The 13,814-nt window shown below is 57.0% G+C and overlaps 1 protein-coding gene across 16 annotated transcripts in view; it reads left to right on the top strand.

The window, feature by feature from the left end:
• The window catches only part of ADCY7 (adenylate cyclase 7), a 60,751-nt gene that overhangs the window by 14,582 nt on the left and 32,355 nt on the right, over window positions 1–13,814 (top strand). The gene's annotated exons all lie outside the window — the stretch shown is intronic.

Genomic DNA, 13,814 nt, shown 5'->3' with positions numbered 1-13,814 from the left:
CAGCCCTGAGGGGAGGGGGAGGGGAGGGGGTTGGGAAAGCAGAGGCCTGGGCTGGGCCTCTGGGAGACGGAACCCCGGTCCGCAAGGCCTGGACGGGTGCCTGGAATGGCTGTGTGACTGTGGGCTGTCACCGGCTCTCTGCCACAGACGTGCAGGTGGACGATGTGAGGGGGTGACCAGACCAGCGTTTCTCGGGGTGGGGACCCTGCTCCTCGGACGGTTTAGCCTGGACGTGGGTGAACATGCTTCACATGTAGGTATTCGTTTTCATACATTTCAGAAAAAAAATTTGGAAATAGGACATTGGATCTGTGACTTCATGCACGTATTTTTGCCTTGGACAAGGCCGAAGAAGACACAGAAATGAAACGGGTAGACTTAAGAGGAAGTATAGTGGGACTGGCTCCACAGGAAGTGTGGGCGTCCAGCGGGGCGCGGAGTCTGGAAGGCCCGTCTGAGCGCCCTCCGTTCTGACCAGGCTGCGGGCCTCCCCGCTCCAGGTGGGCCCTGGGCTCCCTGGAGTTTTCCTGTGGCCCCTGGTGTAGGGGAGGGGACGCTCAGGTTGTGCACATTCTCTGCCCTCGGTGGGGAAGGTGTGAGCTTTGGCGGGGAAGTCGCCAGTGGTCATTCATCGAAAAGAAGTGACTGTTTACTGGCGGCCGTTTTCCCAGGGGTCGGGGGTGAGGGTGGTCTCACGGGGCCTCTTTGCCAGGAGTGGGTCTGGGGAGAGGCAGTCTTCCTATGGGCCCTACGGGGCTGGGGGCTGGCGCAGTGAGCCGGGGGTAGGGGGTGGGGAACGGGGCAGGAGTGGGGCTTCCACACAAGCCAGAGGTGCTCCTCAAGAGGAGACAGAGGCCCAACTTGACATCACTTTGGGCATGTGCACCCTCCTTTACAGTTTGTAACTATTGGTCTAACCCATTCCCTGCCTCCCCGCCACCCTGTGTGGTAGTGTCGTCTGTCCCCAGTTGACGGAGGAGAAGCCCAAGGCCAGCAGGGCACCATCTCGTCCTGGGCCACACAGGGAGTCGGTCCCCGGGGGCGTCCACTTGCACACACCACCTCTCACGGAGAGCCGCCGCGTTCGAGGCCTGGGGTTGGGTAGGGAGGCTGGTGGGGGGCAGCACAGCTGAACAGGGGCTCTGGGTGGCTATGGAGGGCTGGCGCGGGGGAGCCTTCCCGGCGGAGGGTCTTGCCTGTCCCCGCTGCGGGGTGGCTGGGGTGAGTCAGGGCTCGCACCCCAGCTGGGCCGTGTGTTCTTGGACCCGTGCTCGAGTCCTGCCTCAGCGGGGAGGTGGATGACCCAGCCCTTTGCATTTTCCATGACTTGCCATCCCACCATTACCAGGGGTCATGAAGGGGTGGCCGGTGGCCTGTCCCTCACCTCTCTCCTCCTGTCCTGGGCACATCGCACTGAGCAGAAGGCAGCTTTCCACATCCCATTGCCCAGGCCAAGGGCAGTGCCTAAGTCGCCCGCGAAAGTTCCAGGGCCCCCTGAGGGAGCAGGCAGAGTGGGTCACACTGGGCACCTGAGTCTGAGTGGCCGATTCTAGCCTTTTGTGGGGTCGGGTCTTAGGGATGAGAGGGAAGTACTGATGGTGGACCTTTGGGGCGTTTACTGTCTTTAAAAAGGCCTATGTAGAAAGAGCTGGGAGTTAGTTTGGCTCAGTGAATGAGGCCTTGGCGTCTGAACAGTCGCCAGGGGAGCTGGGTCTTCCGGAGGTCGCCGCGTCCAGCCCGTCTCCAGGTAGAGCTGGGTGATGGCCTGGGTTCAGCCGCACTGTGCCTCTTCCCAGTAGCGTGCGAGATGAGCGAGGGGCTGAGCTAGTTTCTTGCATCTATAAAATGGGCTGCTCGTGCTACCCAACGTGCCAGGTAGTTGTAGGATTAAACGAAGGGACGTATGTGGTACGGCTGGCACAGAGAAGCCACTACCCAAGTGGAGGTGTTGGTCATTACTGCCCCCTCCTGCCTTGGGTGGGAGAGTGGACCTCCCTAGGGAAGGGCGCCTTGGAGGTGAGGATGGGCAGGGCCAGCTGAGGCATGTCACTGAGAGGCCTGCCTGGTAGCCGGTGGCCCTGGGGGTAATCACTGACCCTCTATTCCTCAGTTTCCTCATCTGTACGATGGCAGTGCCCAGGCAGGTTGCTGGGAAAGTTAAATGCGTGAAAAATGCTTCCCAGGCATCTGAGACCAGCAAGCTGAGGCCTAGAGGTCCCTGGCAGTGGCGAGCCCCCCAGCCTGTGTGTGTGGAATCCTGCCAGCCCCTCCAGGGGTCCTCCAGCTCTGCCCCCACCCTCCCAGCTGAGCCTGCTTGCGGAGTCTCCACTTGCCCACCTGTGGCTCCTGCCAACACCCCCCAAGGAGGGTGGCACGGTGCCCACCTGACAGCCGCTGGCATCTGGCTCAACCTGCCGCTGCCCACGCATTTCACAAGGGGCTGCGTCATGGCTGGGGCATTGCCCAGTCCCGGGCGCAGACCTGCTGGGCTGAAGCACCTCCGTTCCCTGGGCTCCCCTTTCCCCATGCCCACACCCACCCCAAGCCTTCGGAGGAGGACAAGGTGTCGGGATGGGGCGGGGCGTGAGCCCTGGGCAGAGGTGGCCTCATTCCCTCTTCGGTTACCCTTCTCGCCGTGATGCCTGGGATCGACATTTCTCCCTGCACGTGCTGATCTCTGATGAGTGTATTTCACAGGCGTTTTCTGGGGCACTAAATGCTGTGCTGGGGGATAGACCTGAGCCCACCCTGTTGTGAAGATGGGGTGGGACAGCCCTGGAGAGGAGGCCCGTGGTGTTCCTGGGTTCCTCTTACACACATGTCAGTGAGTTCCTCCTGTCTGGTGTCACGTTTGAACCCCTTCTCCTGGCTTTTGCCCCCCTCGCCGTGTTGGCGAACCACCCGCCCGCCCCCGATTCTATGTCTCAGGCGCTCTGGGCCCACCCCCAGGCTTGGGCAGCAGGTCGGCTTGCCCCCTCTGCCCTTTGCCATGCATCCCCTCTGCTTAGAGTGCTTCCCCACCTCGAGCCCCCTTTTGCCTCGTGTCACCCCCTCAGGGGTCCTCGGGCTCAGGAGAGGACGGGGTGCAAGTGTGTCTGCTCTACTCCCCCTTCCCCCTGGGCTCTGCTGGGGCACCAGGAACACCCTCCTCTTTGTGTCTCTGTCAGCCCACCCGCCTTGAGCTCTGAAAGGAGTTACCCTGCAGCTGTGCCTGAGGAAAAAGAAACAAACTGAGGCCTTTGTTGTGGGCGCCCTGGTCCTCAGGCGTGATCCTGGCCCCCAAGGCCCACCTTCTCTGCTTTCTTCTGAGCTGGGCTGGAGGTGATGGGGTGGATGACTCAGGGGGGACTCGTGCCCACTTGGGGGTGGCAGCGTGGCAGGCCTGGCTTTGGGGCGTCGTGAGGCCCCCGGGGGTGACGCCGTCAGTGGTGCCACTACCCGCCTTCAGGACCCAGAGTACCTGCCGGAGGCCTCTTTGTCTTCCAGGAATCCAGGCCTTCTTGCCCTTGGAAGTGGCTTAGTTCACTACCTCAGGGGCAGCTGACTTGGGTCGACGGTTCCTGGCATCACTGGCTGGCCGAGCAGGGGGAGGCCCAGGATCCAGGGCTGCGCCTTTCTCTGCACAGATGGGGAAACTGAGGCCCAGAGGGCTCCACAGCCCCGGGGCGAGTGTGTTTTCCTGGTCAGGGCTGTTTGGAGGCACATTTCCCTGGCCTTGCTCAGTGGGGGACGTGGATTTGGGGTGGTCGTCCTCTCCTCCTGGCCTCTCTCCTCATCTCTGCAGTAGTCAGGCTGACCCTATCCCTGCGCACCTCCCTGCTGTGCGGGCCAGGGACCTCCCGGGCCTGCCCACCCCTGCTGCCCAAGCCCTACTCCCTGGCCTCTCCTTCGGGCCCCATCCGCCTGGGGGAGGAGGTGCCCTTTGAATAAGTCGACTGGAGGCGTTGCTTTAATGGGGTCCTGGGCTAATGGGGAAGTGTCCTCTTTTGAAATATTCAGACTCCCTGGAAGGGGTGCCTTAGTGCCAGGCAAGGCCTGGGACAGGGGCTGGCACCCCGGCATCCCTTTGTCAGACCCCGCTTTCTGAGCAGGGGACCAAGAGAAGAGAAGAGCTGCCTTTTGGGGGCTGACAGGAAGTGAGGCTGAGGCCCCTGGGACTCGCAGTGTGTCCCCCAGGTCTTTGTTGTTGAGGTCTTTGTTGTGGGTGCCCTACTCCTCGGCTGTGTTCCTGCCCCCCAGGGCCCACCTCCTCTCTCTCTGTCTCTCCTGGGCCCGGCTGGAGATGATGGGGTGGGAGTGATGTCAGAGTTTCTCAGGCCCACCCCTCCTGTTTGGAGCCAGTTGGGGTGGACCCACGTAACAGCACTCTCTGTGTGCCAGCCTCTGTGTGAGGCCCTTGGGCATTCGGTACCATCACCAGTCCATTCTACAAATGAGAAAACCGAGGCCCAGAGAGGTTAATTAACGTGCCTCAGGTCACACAGCTCCTCTGATGTGGAGCTGGGGTTCTCGCCTGTTTGGTCTCAGAGCCTGTGCTCACAACCACTAGGCTGCCCGGCCAGAGGCTGGGCCCTCTCCCACCCTGGCATTTCTTTGCCTCGTGTGGCTTCTTTGGCACACGTGTCTTCCCTCCCCGCAACATGGGCTCCCAAGGGACCCTGCGTCCATCTTGTTTGCTTCAGCACTTCACCTGGTACCTGGCATGGGCAGGAGCCCAGTGGGCACCTGTTGGATGGTAGCGCGGGAGCCTTAGGCTGGGGCCTGTTTTCCTGTGGTAGAAACAACACAGCAAGGTTGGCCCCCTTCCATGTGCGAAGTTTCTGGATTTGTAAGGAGTGTTTTAGCCACGAGGTCATTTCACTGCCAGAACAGGCCGGGGAGTGGGGGAGTGTTTTCGTCCCCATCGCTCAGGTGAGAAATCAAGGCCTGAGAGGCAGGTGACGTGCCAAAGCTCAAGCGGATGGGACTAGGGACCCCAGGGTTGGGGGCCGGACCCTGCAGTTCAGGGCGGGCTGTATTTGACTCAGTTCGTGAACTTGGGGTTTGAGTGTCCGCTATGTGCCAGGCACTGTTGGGTCCTGAAAGCAGGGCGGCGCGTGGCCAGACATCGGCCTTGGTAGAGGCATCACGTGATTGGGCAGTGACAGGCCAGGGGCCCTGTTCTGTGGTGGGAAGTGCAGGCACTGAGTCAAGGCTGGGCAGCCCTCCTGGAGGAGGTGGCAGCTCAGCCTGGCTCTCAAGGGCCGGTAGGAGTTTGCCAGGCAGAAGGGGTTTGGGGGTGGGGAGGTAGGCAGTGCTTTTAGACTGTCTGAGCCTGGAGACAAAAGGGTGGGGCTTGTTTGGGGAACCGAAATAAGTCAAATCACACAGCCGAGAAGAAGGTCTCAGGAAGCCCTGGAGGAGTTGGTTGGCTGGCGGTGAGCAGGACGGGGCTCGTTGTCTTTGGGGTCGCGGACAGGCGTGGGGAGCCCCGGTGGAAAATCCCAGGGGAGGCTTGGGTTTGGGGGGCATGTGGCTGCCGGAGACTGCGCCTCCATCACGGCGACTTCCTGTGCCCGGCGGAGGCTGGAAGGAAGGGGAGCCCAAGCACAGCCGTGGGGAGGGCTCCCGAGCCCCTGTGTTAGTGGCTCTGGAAGCCGGGCTTTTAGGGGTGCAGGGGAGGTCAGCTGGGGCTGCTTCCCCTGCAGAAGGGCTCTTCCGGGCTCTGGGCTGGGCTTTACCAGGTAGCCCTTCCGCCCCTGTCCCCCATGTGCCCCTTTGACCTCGCACAGTCCCCAGGAAGCCTTGGGGAAGGGGGGTCTTAGCATCTTGGGTTAGGGCCGGGCACTCTTGGTGGCTGGTGTGGCGGGAGTCCGAGGGAGGACCTCTTGGGGAGGCACTGGCTTTGGGAGCCAGACTAGATAGACAGTGATGCCTCACGGGTGCTGGGGAGGCCACGGCCCCAACAGGGCCGGCTGAGCTCTGCGTGGAGGTGCCTCTCCACGTGCCTTTCCCGCTGCCCTCTCTGTGGCTAGCTTCTCTGGTAGTCTCAGTGAGAAGGGACCTCGCACACCCTGGGGGCCTTCCCTGCCCCGGGGGGAATCAGGCCCAGAGAGGGCGAGAGGCGGAGCGGGGCCGGACCTTAGGTCTCTGTCCCCCGTGCTGCTTTGCTTATGGCAGGTGGGGAGACTGAGGCAGGGGGCGCTTCGCAGCCCTGCGTGGGAGAGGCAGGAAGTACGACAGGAGGGTCTTTCCTGGTTGGTATTCAGTGCCTTTTCCCACTTTCTCTTCCCCAGGGCAGATTGCTTCCCCAGTTGAAAACTGCCCTAGGGCAGGGCCTCCTCCAGTCTTCCCCGAATGCTACCCTGAAGGCCAAGGTCAGGGCTGCTCCCTGTGCGCCCACGCAGCCCAGCCCAGGGGAAGGTGGAGGCGGGGGAGCCGGGGCCCAGCTTGAGGGAGCTCCCAGGCTCTCAGAAAAGGGGCAGATCGTGGCCTCTGTGGACCACAGTTGCCCAGGGAGTCTTCTTGGGGGAGTATCCCTGAGCCGAGTCTTGGAGATGCCAAAGTCAGCATTTCCCCAAGAGGATCCCTTAGAGATTTAATGCAAAAAGGGCCTCGTGAGCCAAAAAGACTGGGAAATGCTTAGCTGTGTTCATTAATTCAGCAGCTTGCTTTCCTGCAGGACTTCTCAGAACCTTGAATTTGCTAATGTGCACAGGGTATCTTTAGAGAAGGAGGAAGAGAATGCGAAGCCCAGCACTGCCTGTGACCAGAAACTGGCGTGCGTGTGGCTTTTCATGGCCCTGCTGTTGGGCAGGGCACACCTCAGGAAATGCAGACGCAGTGTTAGGAAGGAGTCTGGGCCTTGGAGTGGGCAGCTCTGAGTTTGAATCCCAGCCAGGAGGCTTTGGACGAGGAGCTTAGGATCCCAGAGTTGGTTCCCCTGGCTGGAAACAGAGGGAGAGCACCCCTAACCTGCCCTGGGGGTCTGGATGCAAGGACCTTGCCTCTTCCCTGCAGGTGCTTGGAGGCTGATGGTAGGGGCGCCTCCCTTCGGGTTTCCTGCCCTCTGTCTCCCAGTTGGGTTCAGGGTGTGCAGAGCGTGTCTGGAGGGCCGGGCGTTGTGTTTCCTCTCCTCTCCTCTCCACAACCCTAGAGGCCTTGGGGTGAGGACCCCGTGCTGCCTGGAAGCTCTCTCTGGCTCAGGCCCACCTTCCCGCTTTCCTTGACCCGGTGGACAGCTGCTCCCTTGAGGTCCAGCTAGGCTCTGTGTGGGCGTGTGAGCCCACGCGATGCTGATGCTACTTGTACCCCAGAAAGCAGTCCCAAGGTGCTGACGCTGCTGTATCCACCCCAGAGGCGAGGCCACTTCCAGGGCAGGGAGGGGGCCGGGGTGCCTTGACCTCGGTGCTGAGGCTCATGACAGAGTGGGCTGAAGGGGAAGGGGCAGGTTCTGGGCCCGCCCACAGCCCTTGAGGCCCTTTCTGCCAACTTGGTAGTACTTGTCGTCTTGACCTGGCGTGTTGTGCCAGGTGCAGCCCCCTCCCCGCCCCCCGCCACCGTGCTCTGCTTGCATCACCTCCACTGAATCCCCTCAAAGCCCTGGGTGGTCTGAACGTTATTCTCCCTTTCTTTCAAATGAGGAAAGTGCGGCTCAAGGAGGATAAGTAACTTTTTCAGGGTCATGCGTCTTAGACCTGATGGACCTGGGGCTCGTTTTCCTTTTCTTCTTCTTTCGTTTATAGGCTCTATTTATTTTTTGTGTGTTCACATACATATTTTATAAATTTTTTAAAAAAGATTATTTTTGGCTGCGGTGGGTCTTTGTTGCTGTGCGCGGGCTTTCTCTAGCTGTGGCGAGCGGGGGCTACTTGAGGTGCGCGGGCGTCCCATTGCGGTGGCTTCTCTTGTTGCAGAGCACGGGCTCTAGGCACGCGGGCTCTAGAGCGCAGGCTCAGTAGTTGTGGCCTACAGGCTTAGTTGCTCTGCGGCATGTGGGATCTTCCCGGACCAGGGCTCGAACTCGTGTCCCCTGCATTGGCAGTTGGATTCTTAACCACTGTGCCACCAGGGAAGTCCCCACATACATATTTATATATGTACACACACACACACACACACACACACACCGACAAACATGCCAGGAACACATCTTTCCATGTTAATAAACTTAGAGCGTCACTTCAATGATCAGTCGCTTTATATTGCCCTTTGGGTTTTTCTGTTAGGGTCGTTATTTTTTACTTTATGTATTTATTTAAAAAACCCTTTATTGAGGTATGAGTGACATACAAAAAGCTGTGCATTTTTATTGTATACAACTTCATAAGTGTGGAGATAAGTATACACCCGTGAAACCATCACCACAAGCCATGCCATAAACCTGTCCCTCACAGCCTAAATTTTCCTCCCCCCTTTTAGTTTATCATTATTATTTTTAAGATAAGAACACATAAAATCTACCATCTTGAAAAAAATTTTTTTTAATATATTTTTATTTAGTTTTGGTTGCATTGGGTTTTTGTTGCTGCATGCGGGCTTTCTCTAGTTGCGGCGAGCTGGGGCTACTCTTCGTTGCGGTGAGTGGGCTTTTCATCGCAGTGGCTTCTCTTGTTGCAGAGCACAGGCTCTAGGCGCGCGGGCTTCAGTAGTTGTGGCACGTGGGCTTCAGTAGTTGTGGCTCGCAGGCTCTAGCGTGCAGGCTCAGTAGTTGTGGCGCACGGGCTTAGTTGCACTGCAGCATGTGGGATCTTCCCGGACCAGGGATTGAACCCATGTCCCCTGCGTTGGCAGGCGGATATCAACCACTGCGCCACCAGGGAAGTCTCTTGAAAAAATTTTAAGTATACAATACAGGGTTGTTAGAGATAGGCACTATGTATATGGTCGATCTTGTTTTTTCTACTGAAAACTTAAAAAAAATTGCATAGGCTACATTATAACAATAGAAATAGAAACTGAAAATGAGGAGGAGTAAGATTCGTTCACTCTGACAAAGCAGCAGTTTTGGTGTTTCTGTGTCCTGGTTCAGTCCTAATCCATTCTAGGCGTGACCTTCGCCATGTGGATTTTTCATAGGATGCCCTTCCACAGTGTGGTTCAGGCTGCTGCATCTTTTTGATAGCTGCGTTGTATTCCACTGTAAGAATGTATTGTGATTTATCTTCCCCAGACTGATACACATATTGTTTTCAGTGTTTTGCAGTTACAGATAGTGCTGCAATGAATAATTTTGTACATATGTCAAATTTCACATATGTGAAAATGTTTATAGGATAAATTACTTGATGTAGGTTTGCTAGGTCAAAAGGTGTGTGTGTGTATTAGTGAGTCTGTTAGATACGATGAAACTGCCTGCCCCAGACGTTGTGCTGAATCACACGCGCGCCAGGGGTGAGCGTGAGTGTCTGTTTCCCGCCCCCCCCCCGGCCTAGCCAACACAGATTTATGAAATGCTCTGATCTTTGCCAGATGGATAGGTAGAAATGGTTTTCCATAGTAGTTTTAATTTGCATTTCTCTTGTTATGGGTGAGGTCAGCTTCTTTCCAAATATTTAAGAGATTCGTATTGTCTTTCTGTGAACTTTCTGTTCATCCTCTTCTCCCATTTTTCTACTGGGTTATTGTTCTTTTTGATTTGTAGGAACTCTTTACATACTAGGGAGATTAGCTCTTTAGGGAGATAAAAATTGCAAATGTCTCCATAATCTCTTGCTCATCTTTTGATTTTGCTTTTGATAGTTTTTACTATGTAGAAAAAGAATTTTTAATTGTAATCGAATTTATCAGTCTTTTCATTGTGGCTTTTAGGTTTTGTGTCAGGTTAGAAAGGACTTACTCACTACAGCATTATATGAGAATTCTTTCATGGTTTCTTGCTCTTTGGAAATCATCCTGGTATAAATTATGCCTCCAGCTTTCTCTCCCTTCTCTGGGCTCTGCTGACTTTTTAAATAGGCAACTTAGCAGTGCAGAAGTTAAGACTTAAACCTAAATCTTTCTTGCTCTTTCCAGGACAGTGGCTACTCTGGGTTAAATCTTCTGTCACCAGCGGAACCACTGTCTGGGTGGGCCGTGGGAAGCCCAGTGTTCTGCCATCTTGGGCAGAAGTAGCACCACATGAGGTCCCTGAAGGCCAGCTAGACTTCCCCTTTCTGTTCTTTGTTATCGAGGGGAAAGGGATCAGGAATGAAACATGGGCATTAAAGTTTTCATTCTAAAGGGGGAGCCTAGTGAAGATAGTGCTTAAAGGAATGAATAACTAGTGGTGGAATTTCAGGCAAGAGTTGGGGGAAGATATAGCTGTTCTTTCCAATATGGGAACCTGGTTGTTTAGTTGGTCAGTTAGTAAACATTGTTGCCTGAACACCTCCTGTGTGCAGAGCCATTTGCAGACACCTGGGGGAAGGGGGCACCAAGGTCTCTGCCTTCTGAAAACTTGTGCCTGGAGCTGAGTTTCCTCTTGACACATAGAAGGTGTTAGTGCACATCTGCTGAAGGAGTGAATGCGTGACTCTCTGTCAAGATGCGTGAATGAATAGATGAACTCTTCTAGGCAATTACTAACCATCATTAGAGTTGGCACAGGAGATGGCAAACTGGATTTATTATCCTTGGCGGCTGGAGCCTTGCGGGGGAGGGGTGACAAGGTATTTGTGTTTTAGAGGAGAGATTGACTAGGGTAATGCCTAATCCAGAGGAAGAGTGGAAGGGAGGATTTCAGGAGCAGAGAACAATTCCCTACCCCACCCCTGGAATGAGCCCTCTGGGGCCAGATGGCAACACGCAGGCTTTTCAGCTTTTCCTCAGTTCTCTTTGTTTTATGATTTAACCTCCGTTCCTAGCCCAGCCCAGAGCTGGGCCTCACACATTTGACATAACCGTCTCCTTTGGCAGAGGGAAAACCGAGGCCCGGATCAGGTAGGGGTCACAGAACACGTTAGTGGCAGAGCTGGGACTGGAACACAGGTCTCTAGACCCCAAGACTGAGTGACAGCTTGTGGTCCCTAGAGGCTGGGGTAGAGTCAGCCTGGAGTTCTTGGGGAGCAGGGCTGCCTGGGGGCATATGCTACTGGGGGCTTCGGCTTCTGCTCCTGCCTGGTGGCTTTGCAGACTGTCGCCAGGAGGCGGGGAGATAAAGTGGAGGGTTGTTAGGGGCTCTGCCCCCTGTGCACGTCTGTCTCTCCTGTTTGGACCTCATGGTTGGGCTTCCTCAGCTCTAGGAATTGAGCCTTCCTTCTGGGTGCATTTGCTATTTTGTCCTCACGAACTTGGCCTGTTGGCCGTGGGGACCTGCGCCTCGCTCTCCCCCGAACTTGGGTATCAGCACCTCAGTTTACTGAAGAGAAAACTGAGGCCCACTGCTATGGCCAAGGGTAGCAGAGCTGGAATTTGAACCCAGGCCTCCTCCCTCCAGGTACAGCTTACCTGCGGAAAGGTGTGATGCAGCAGGTACTTCCGGTTCTGGGGGAGACCCTTTTGTCTGTTTTCATCATCTTCCGCCCTAATGCCCGCCCCCCAGCCCCCTCACCAAAGCCGCCCTGCCTGCTCTCTGCACCTTTCTGCCTGACTCAGGACTCGAGTTGGTTGGCTCATCCATCTGTCATCCCACAAGCCTCTGCCAGGGCCTCGCTGCAGGACACAGACGTAAATCCCACTGCAATTTGGTGAGGCAGGTGCGGGGATGTTTGACAGAAGTCTCGGAAGGCCTCCCGAGGGGCGCAGATGTCCAGGAGAGAATGGTATGGGGAGGGAGGTTAGGCCTCGGCACGAGCTAAGGCTTGGGGAGGCCCTTAGTCCCATGAGGTTTTCTGGGTGCCCCTAGGTGCCAGGCCGGGGCTGGTGGCTCTCCTTCACAGAGCTCTGGGTCTCCTGAGGGAGGTGGCATTAACATGAGTCCCTCAGCAAACAGAACATCTGCCAGTGACCCAGCCCACCAGGCACTGGGCTGGCCTAGGGGGCAAGGCAGTGCTGGTGGGTTCCTGGCTGCAGCTGTACGGTCACCTGGGCAGGGCGTGGGTACAGGCTCCGGCCTGAGGGGCTTGAGTGGGCCCTCTCCTCTCCTCAGGCCTGCCTGCCCCGCTTCACACTCCGAGGCCCCACTTCCCCTTTCTGGGGCCACCAGGCCCTGTACAGCTCTGGGGCCTGCCAGGGCAGGGCCAGAGGAAGCCGGGCTGGGTTCCTGCCAGTATTGCTTGGGTGAGGAAGTGGGTATCCTGTCTGTGTCTGTGAAAGCTGGGGTGGGCTAGAACTCCCCCAGGGGTGTGGTAGGGCTGGGGGTGCTGCCAGATCAGCCAGTTCCGCTGGGGAAGGATTTCCTGAGCACCCCTGAGGGCCCCGTCCTGCAGTCATAATTCGAGGTCCCGGCGCCCTATCTCCAGCAGCTCTTCTAGCTGAGGAACCTGGACCCCGCCTGGCAGTATTTGGCAAGAAGACCCCAGTCCTGTCTTGTTGCAGGGAAGGGAGAAGACGGTGTGTATGGGGTAGTTCAGAGGGCTTCCTGGAGGAAGAGGCCCTCCTGGATCTTGCTGGCTTCGAGGAGGCTCCCTGGCATGGCTGCCTCATCTTGCCCCTGGAAGGCAGAGGGAGGTACCTTGATGGAGTCCACTTTGCCCCCCACCCTCTGTCTGGGGCCTTGAAGGGGGAGGGCAGAAAGGGGCTGACATTTTGAGATGTTATGGGCTCTTTGAATGTCAGCATTGGGAGGGTGACGGGCAGGACCCTGAGTGACCTGTATTCAAATCTCAGCTCTCTTTTACTAGCTTTGTGACCTCAGGCAAGTAACTGAATCTCTCTTTGCCTCAGCTCCCACATCCATAAAACAGACACAGCAGTCTCACCTACAGGGCAGGGGTGCAGATTTAGAGAGACTACAGTGCTGGGTACACAGCAAGCAGTCAGTAGCTTTTGTGATGGTCTGTCCTGCTCAGTCACAGGCCCTGCGGCTGCGGGGAACTGAGTCCACCAGGATCGCTTGGGGGAAGAGATTGATTCCGCCGGTATCAGTTTCTACCTAAGTACATCCCTCCGCTCCCTAATTCCTCCCGCAGCCTTGGGCCCCCTGCTGCCCTGCTTAGTTTGGGACAGGGTGACAGAGGTATGAGCTGGGGTGGGGATGGTGAAGGGTTCCCCTCGCTGGCCGGCGTCCCTCCAGAGGAGGTCTTAGCCAGGACTGGCTGCGTCTGCAGGGGCCCGCTCTCACCTTTGCGCTAACTTCTCCCGACTTGGACTCATCAAGGGGCCACGAGGGCTTTCTGGACACAGCGAACTGGGCAGGAGGCCCAACATGGGCCTTGGGACTCGGTTGCAAGTGCCGGAAGCTCCCCTGGCTTCAGCTGGGAGGGTATTGATTATCCCTTGGAGGAAATATCTGGGGGTTGCCTGAGCCTCAGACAGAGCTGGATCTGGGGGCCCCAGCGGGTATGTTCAGGGCTCTGTCTCTCATCATTTCTCCGTGTGGGCTTTCTTCTCAGGTGGGCTGTCTACTGTGGTGGCTCAGGTGGTGCCAGCGGCTCCAGGCCGCGGGCAAAGAGAGCATCTTTTCCTCGTGGGCCAGCAAACGTCCCAAAGAGTAATGTCACTGACATGGTTTTGGTCACATGTGCATCTTGAAACCAGTCACTGCGGCTTGGGAGAGACTGCGCTGATGAGCCAGACCTGGGTCATGTGGCCCCGGAACCAGGGCTGAGAGGGGGGGAGAGGACCGTGTCCAGCAGAAGCGGGAAACACCCTCCCAACTGGACCCTTGGGGTCCCCCTCCTCCGTGAGATGGGACTGCTCCCCTGCCAGAGTTATTGTGAGGTGTGGGTGACGGTGAGGGAGCCCTGGGAACCCAG

The sequence above is a fragment of the Orcinus orca genome, chromosome 20 (genome assembly GCF_937001465.1).
Source record: "Orcinus orca chromosome 20, mOrcOrc1.1, whole genome shotgun sequence".
Classification (NCBI taxonomy): Eukaryota; Metazoa; Chordata; class Mammalia; order Artiodactyla; family Delphinidae; genus Orcinus; species Orcinus orca.
The sequence above is the reverse complement of the archived record's forward strand: the minus strand, read 5'-3'. Positions and strand labels throughout refer to the sequence as shown.